The sequence below is a fragment of the Tyto alba genome, unplaced genomic scaffold (genome assembly GCF_018691265.1).
Source record: "Tyto alba isolate M040663 unplaced genomic scaffold, T.alba_DEE_v4.0 Super-Scaffold_18, whole genome shotgun sequence".
In the NCBI taxonomy this organism is placed as follows: domain Eukaryota; kingdom Metazoa; phylum Chordata; class Aves; order Strigiformes; family Tytonidae; genus Tyto; species Tyto alba.
This window is the reverse complement of record NW_024881280.1, coordinates 7516049-7524294: the sequence shown is the minus strand read 5'-3', so window position 1 is coordinate 7524294 and position 8246 is coordinate 7516049. Positions and strand designations below refer to the sequence as shown.

General features: G+C 43.3%; 1 protein-coding gene across 2 annotated transcripts in view; it reads left to right on the top strand.

Moving 5' to 3' along the window:
• The first annotated feature begins 283 nt into the window (after nucleotides 1–283).
• The window catches only part of INO80 (INO80 complex ATPase subunit), a 70701-nt gene continuing 62738 nt past the window's right edge, over nucleotides 284–8246 (top strand). Inside the window, exon 1 of one of the 2 annotated variants that reach the window (XM_042791022.1) lies at nucleotides 284–646. The gene's annotated coding sequence lies outside the window, so the exon portion shown is untranslated. Of the gene's footprint in view, nucleotides 647–1306; nucleotides 1455–8246 lie in introns of those variants that run through there. The other variant, XM_032990086.2, reaches the window with a different exon arrangement.

Genomic DNA, 8246 nt, shown 5'->3' with positions numbered 1-8246 from the left:
CGGCGGCTCAAGGGCGAGGGCGCGTCACTTCCGGCACGCAACCGCCCCGCCGGGCAGGCCTCGCGAGAGCTTTCCCCCCACCCCCACCCCATCACGCGAGACTCGCCGGGCCGCTTCGGCCGAGTCCCTTCGGCAATTTCCGTCAGCGCCAGGCGCTACCAATCGGCGGCGGGAGCGCATCGATGGGAGCGGGCCCCCCGCCGGCCGCGGGCGGGGGCGGCGGGCGCGGGGCGGGCGCGGGGCTCGTGCGGCGGCGGCGGCGGCGCGGGTGGGGGCGGCGAGGCCGGGGCGCGGGGCCGGGGCGGCGGGGAGGTATGCGGGGCTCGATTGTTCAGGCCTGGCCATGGCGCCTCTCCTCCCCCCCGCCATGGCTCCCCGTGTCCCTGCTCCTCTCCTCTCAGTGAGCGAAAGTGGCCGCCGCCGCCGTCCCAGCGCCCGCAGCCGCCGCCTCCTCCTCAGCAGCAGCAGCAGCAGCGCGGGCGCCATCTTGGCGAGGCAGGCGCCGGGAGCGCCCCGCGGTAGGAGACGAGCCGCGCCGGCCCCGGCAACGCGGGGCGAGAGGCCGAGCGGGGGAGCGAGCCCGGGAAACACCCCCCCCCCACCAGCCCCCCGCCGCCGCCTCGCCGAAGCTAGGCCCGCTACCCAGGTGAGGCACCGCGCCGACCGACCAAGGGCACGCCGGGCCGGGGCTACGAGAGGCGGTAGCGGGGCTCCGCCTGGGGCAGGCCGCGGCTTCACCCGCACCCCCCCCTTCTCCCTCCCCTCCCTCACCCCCCCCTCCCCTCCCCGCCGCCTCGCTGAGCGGCGGCTGCAGCAGCCGGGCCTCTTCTTAAAGGGACAGGCCCCCTCCCCGCCCTGCCCGCCGGATGCGCCCCGATACACCAGCGCAGGATTCGCACGCCGCGGCCGCCGGGCCCGAAACTTCCCCCCTCCCCCCCACCCCCCCAAAAAAAAAGCTGTAACGGGGGGGGGGGGGGGGGGGGGGCGCTGGGCGAGTCCGCACCTGCGGGCGCACGTGCGCGCGTGGGGGTGTGGATCCGCTCCCCAAGGCCGCGCAGCCGGTTCTCGCCGGGGCTGCTTCCCCCACCCTCACCCCACCGCCCCCCTCCCAAACCCCGGCCCGCGCAGGGGCGGCCCCCGGGCGCGGAGCGGCCGCATGATGCAACGCTGCGCCTCGGCCCCGCGGATTTGGCCTTGGGGCGGGCCCCGGCCGGTCCCGGGAGCCACCGGCGGTTGCAGCGAGGTGGTGGCGGGCCGAAAAGTGGCTGTTGGGTGTAAAACACAGCAGAACCTCTGCGCTAGTGAACACCTACGCTACAGAAATACCTATTTAGAGCTGTGGTAGAGTCTAATCCCGTTTCGCTGCAAATACACGGCCTAGTACAATTTTTCCCGGGCTTAGTATTATTTAGCCTTATACCTACGTTTTGTTACCTTGCTGCAAGTCTTGTGTGGTAAGTTTCCCTCGCCACACAGTTCTAGGTGATAATAAATTCCTTCGGATCATTTTTTTCTACTGCGTGAAGAAAATGGTGCAAGTCAAGTTCTTTTCTTACAGTGAAATGTCTTTATGCATGTTACTAGAATTTTAGCTTTCTCTCATGAACAAATTACTGTATGGATTTGCACAGCGTATCTGACATGCCTGTGTGTGACCAGCACTCATCTTTTTTTAATCTACATGAATCAGAAATGGTGTATTTGTGTTGTTGTTCCTTTAACGTGTATGTGGAAGAGTACATCATGACATCCAGAGGTTGGTAAGATAGTGAGGGAAAAGTACAAGAAATAAGACTGTAGCTTCAACCCTTTCCCAATGTATAAGGATATTCCCTGTAATTCACTTCTAGTCCATCTTTCACACATATATTGCTAAAGTTGCTTAAAATACTGCCTTACATTTCTTGACTGTTCAAATGAGCAAGTTTTGTTCCATTTGGGTATAATGTAATAAGCTGTAAATTCTGTAATAACCACGCTGTTTGACAAAGTGAATTACATGCTAGGGATTGTTTCAGATGGCAAGAAGAAAATGGTCTTCTTGGGGCTTTCTTGGACATAGTTCCCTTTTCATGGCCTGGGGTGGAGGGAGTAAAAACCAAACAAAACCGAAAACATCCATGCAGTTTGTATTTTGTGTACACAGAGGGAGGAGGAGGAGTGAAGCAAAAGCAATGTGTGAGGCTGACAGTTGGCGCCGTTATGTAGAGCAGAGTATGGATGCATCGTCAGAGGTCTCCATAAATACTGTTAACTGCCCTTTTGGGACAAGAGGTATCCTAACTGAACAACTAAATACTGAGGATTTTTTTTCTGCTAGTTTAGATGTAGAAGTAGAGCTGTGACATGCCAGCTTTTGTGTTTGGTATGTTTTAAGGTATTCTGTCATTTACTTATGTATATGCTGCTGATAAATTTTTTTTTGTAGAGCTGTATAGCTTTTTTTGCCTTTTTTTTAATAATAATAATAATAGATTAGGCCCTACTGTGACTGTTATTTCAGCAATTAGAAAATTTGGAGCCTGTGCCCCACTGGCTCTTCTCTGTATTTAAAAGCAATTAAAAGGTGGAACAGAGATCAATGAAATGCTGTCTCATTCTTCAGAAAACAATATGAAACCTTACCACAAAAGCAAAACAGCAAAGTAAATTACTGTATATAGGACAGCATCTAGTTTTAACTAGATTTCATTACTCAGAAAAGTGTTTACAATGGCTTCTTTTTAATTTCAAACTGAGATGGTGTGAACTCACACTTCAGTTGTATGCATGTGTCTTCTATTCATTCAACTTGAGTATTAGTGGAGACTGAGGGCTTTAGGTTCATAGAAAAATCCCCGTATCTGTTCTGTTTGGCTTTTTTTTTTTTTTTTTTTTTTTTTTTTTTTTTTAAAAAAGAGATAATCTCTTACGTGTCAAACTTAAATATAAGACACTGCCATAAAAAAAGGCTGTATGTGGATTATGTTTTGCTTTAAGACCCGGCACATAGTGTGCTCTGGAAAATGGTTGTCAGTGTAACTATATATTTATCAAAGCAAGCTAGAATTTGAGGGAGGAAAGAAGAGCATGTAATTCTCCTCCAAGCAAAATAACTCTTCAGTTTTTTTATGCCACCACAGTTGTCTGTATTAGAAATTACATGCTTATAAAGATGTCTGACAAAAATATACCTACCTGATATTATTGTACTAATCTAAGTTTTCCATACAGATCTTGACTTAATCTTCTGTGTGGATATGTATGTTTGTGTCAGGGGCTATTCTTGAAGATGTTACTACAGGAAATTCTGTAGTAACAGCAGAAATTCTGCTATTCTGATGAGACTTGTATGTCTCAATTGTAAATTTCTTCAAGAAAGAAAACGATCTTAGGTGTTCATATCAGTTTGGAAAATCTCTCTTAATAAGTTGGTGTCAAAATGCAAAGCTTGAAAAGACCATGTGTGGAAAAAACCAGAAAACTGCTAAAATTGTGAGGGAACTAAGATAGCATAGAAGGTTGTATTCTTGCTCCCATTTTTTAATCTTGCTTTATGGATAAAACTTTCAGTGCTGTAAGTAGATACGTGAGGAACGCATACTTTCTGTGTATCGACTGGGATTTCAGGTTTTTGTCCACTTGAATGTTTTGTCAATGTGCTTACACTGGTTGGATGGAGGAGAGGTAAGAAACACTGTTTTTGTGGGCTGAAATATTTGAACAAATAAGTGTGCTCCCCTGCCAGCTGGTGACACTTCATATATGTGCACTTAGTGCGTGCGGGCAAGACTGAATTAGTTGTACCTCCCTGATTTGCCTTGCACTTGTCATAGGCTAAGAAGAGGTACTGTGGATTAGCTGCTATGTTGTACCTTTTACCTCCATTGCAGCTTCTGTTTGTGTATGTGCCCTCAGCTAGGAGTGTAGATGTTACCATTATTTACTATGATGTTTGATGTTAGCATTAGGCATGAAGAGAAGGAAAAGTAATCCTCTGGGTCTTACCTGAGATGTAGAGATGCCAGTAAGTGAAGGGGGAAAAAAAACAAACCAAACCAAAACAAAAAAAGGCAACCAAAAACTTCTTGGATGAAAAAATACTATTTCAAACAGCCATACAAAGCAAATGCTTTCTAGCTTGCAGCTAGACACAAGTGCTGAACTGTGTGCTTGTCACCTATGAGGCTTCTGCTTTAAATTGGTATCAGTAGCAAAAATTTGTTGGACTTAATTCAGAAATAGCCAGTGGATATTTGTTTAAACAGGGAGAATCTACTTTTAAAGCTAAACTGCTTCATGCGAGCAGTGTTTTTGCTGTTTGGTTGCTGTGGCTCAGTGGGTATAAAACTTAGAAACCTTGTTATAAAACATAACTCTGCTTTCTGAGGACATCCTTGGAGGATTCTTCTCCAATGCTAGGTGTTTATTTACTGACTAGATGTTATAATGGGCAGACTTGAAAAAAAAAAAAAGAAGAGTGAAGAAACCCCACACCTACATTAACATTGAACTCAGCAATGTGATTTAAAATAGGATAAGAAAGGCTTCTTCAGAACTGAACTTAGAGCTTTAAAAATACATATATGGTTATGAAGGGTAGGAAGTTGATGTGTGTGTACATATGTATATAATTAAATTCAGATCCTGCTGCTGATATTTTACCTGTGCTTTTAATAATTTGAAGGGGGACATGATTCAGTTAAATGGTTTCAGTGTGAGCTTCTGATGAAGTAAGAATGTTACAGGATTCGAAGTGCCAGCCAGGCTGTGCAGCAGCTATTTATTTCCAAATGCCAGTTTTCTGAACTGTTTATAACTCTAGGGAAGATGAAGGGAGAAAGCAAATAACCACTGAATTTGATACTGAAAATTGGCTCATATCAGTAAATCGTGATGGCAGCAGGATTACTCTGCAGCATCCAGTCATTTTGCCACCTGTAACATGAGTATTTACCTAAATGTCACCATCAGTAATGAAAATGTTTTGAAAAATCTGTATTTCTGCAATATTCCTTAAACTGAGTAAGTAAAAGGTTAGATTTGTTTCAAAAATGGTGAAGGAAAGTGGTGTGAATGTCATCACTATGTAAATCCACTGAAGCAATCAATGTCTTGGTGATGTCCTAAACACTGTTACCTGCTGTGGTGGATCAGGCTGTTGTGTGCCTCTCACTTGTTTGTTCTCATCTTCTCTCACTTCAGTATTCAAGCAGTTTTTTCCATTGGAAATCTTTGTTAAAACCTAGAGTGGGAACAAAAGAACAGAGAATAGAGAAGTAAGTATCTGTCAGTTAGCTTCCTGTATTATTTCTTTGATCGGCAGAGCAGCATTGTGTGATTGTTGGCATATAAATAAATGAAAGGCCAAATTCGGTGGCTGAGCTCTTCTGTGTTCAGTATGCCTGTGTAACACTTACTAAATTTGTTTTGGGCATCCTTAATACATTTAAGGATATTGTTAAGCTCTCCTGTGTTTGTTTGTTTGTGGGATACAGAGGAGTAACTCTTTCGAGCACAAGAGTACAGGAGCCTCATGGGACAATTAAAACAGGAGGACAACTGAAAGCATGTCTTTTTCTATGGGTGAAATGCAAAGTACTTAGGCTGTGTCAGCACAAGGAGGACTTTATGAAATGCAGAAACGTAAGGTTTCCTGATCAGGATAAAAAATATTTAAGAATGTATGTATCTGAAACAAGTACAGATGAGACAGGTGCTTAGAATGTACACATGCTTAGCATAGTGTACACAACGAGGGCATTTACTCTGTTAAAATATGGAATGAAACCTACTCTTCACAGTCACTGCAGCCAGAGGGTAGTATTGCTTGTTTTCATATTTGCCTGGGAAATCCGTGCGGTAGCAATGAGCCGCTCCTGAGAAGACACCTTAGTTTTCTAATTACTAAACACATCTGATAGCATCCTCTTTTCATAGTGTCATTTATATCTTCCACGTAAAGCAGCGGTGTTCTGCTGGGTTCTCTCCTAAGCTGCGGGAGCATGGAGCCAGACGAGCACGTTGCCTGTGCGGAGCAGAGACGCTGACCCGCTCTGCTGAATCCACACAGACCAGCACTTCGGCCTGAGTGCGGCTGGGCAGCGGGAAAAGCATCCAGCTACTCATCCGGGATCAGGAATAGGACTGTATTTGTTTTGCCTCTGGCCTGTTTGCTGTCCTGCAATTAAAAACTTGACCTCAAATCGATCTTATTTCTTTCCCTTTATTTTGCTGTTAAGCTTGTATAGTTTTGTGAGGGCAAGGCTCACTGGGGTGCAAAAGAGTACCTTTGGTTAGCTTCCTCGGAGGCGGTGAATCCAAATAAAGTCCTGTGTGCTTTGTGCCCACTGGACACGTTTCTTTCCCACAGCGCCTTGGGCACAGGCAGTGCCACTAAATGTTGAGTTTTGGGAAGGAGGTGTTCTGCAGAGAGTAAACGGGTGAAAAATGCCTTGTGGTTCTGACTAGAATCATGAAACAATGGTTACACTTGTCATTTTGGCTGGAGAAGTAAAATAGTACCATGTTAACACATGCGCTTGTTGATGGATATATTTCGAAATGGAGTGATAAAAGGGATCACTGTACTTTTTCTGGTATGATACTAGGGATTGAATCTTGCTCCTATAACATATATTGGTTTTACTGGTGATCTGAAGGAAAACCACTTTCACCTTCTTGATGTCCTTTTCTATCTCCTTCTAAATTATTTCTTCAGTCAGAGACGCAAGTTTCATGTTTCCTCTCATTTCCTAACCTCTTTTAATTTCTTAATGGCCCTGCCTCTTGGAAGACAGATTTTGATTTTAGGGTGTGTTGTTTTTTTTTTTTTTTTTTTTTTCAGATGGCTGTAAAGCAATATGACATATGTAGATGAAAGTTTCTTGGAAGACATCTAACTTAATACCCTTCTCATAGGGAAGGCTTTCAGGTGCTTTGTTCTGTCTGTTAACTTCTACTGGAAATGGGTGTTTGGTAACAGAGACCAATCATTCCATTGCTGTCAGGCATATGAAGATCTAGCATACAGAAAGCTGAACATAGTCTAAAAATAATTTTTAAATGAGGGCTGTTATCCCATGTAACAATTTCTGACATGCTGTTTATTGTGTATGGGTAAAGATATTAAGCTAGGTGTTTTTTAAGAAATAATAAAATTTGTTTTTGTTCAACCACAGTCATTAGTCTCAAAGTGGTGATCACTTACCGTAATTTTTTGTAACTTTGAAAGTTCTGAATCTGTTATGTAGTTTTTGAGGATAAAAGACTAAGAAAAAGTTAAATGCTGGTTTTCAGACTGTATACCTGAAGAGAGAATGATTTGAAGACCAGATACTCAATCTGTCTTTTCACTTATATAAGCCTAAAACAATGCAGTCATTAACAGTTTAATAATTGAACAAATATTAAATGTTTCGCAGTGAATTAATGTGAAGCTTGCTTCAGGTTTTGTAGTATTTTTAAGAAGTGATAGAAACCAGAAGAATCCTTCAGAAGAACCGTTAATCTAAGTCCTTCAAAAGCTGACTGGTTTTATTTTTGTCCTCCACCAGAAGCAAAAGCTTAAGGCATTTATTTATTAGTAAATATGATGGTATTTAGGGTATCAACAGCATTTTTGCTTATACAATGATAACTGTGACTTTGGAAATAATTTAAAATTATCTTTCTCACTATTATTATAACAATGATGGCATCTTTTGTAATCGAAGAAAAATAGAATTCCAGTTGACAGAGCTATTACTGTAAAGAGTTGTTAAGACATCTTTTGTAATTGAAGGAAAATAAAATGGCAGTTGACAGGGCAATAAAATGTTTTGATAGCTTTGTTTTCAAAGTATATGTTAGGCAAATATTGCAGGGGGGATGTGTTTGGTTTTTTAAGAATTTAAAAATCTGAGAACAAATAAAAAATGGAAATCGGGCAGGCTATTTTTACTAGTGGGAAGAAACATTAAGCTAGAGTATATTCTAAGTTTGTAAACACAAACTATGTAAATATGTAATAAATTGTTAATTATGTGTTACTTTAATAAAGGTAACGGTTGAATTTTAGAATGGAAGTTTTTTTTGGTCAAGTATTTGTAGCCTCAACAGATAGCAGCTATGTTCTGAGTGCTGTAAGAGTAACTTTGCTTTAAAGTAAATGAAAAGTCCTGCTAGTCTTCTGTAGACTACAGATGTGAACTGAATGGTAAAAACAACTAAAGAACAGTATTTCCAGTAGTTTTTCCATTTTGGAGTAAATTTATATGGATGATTCA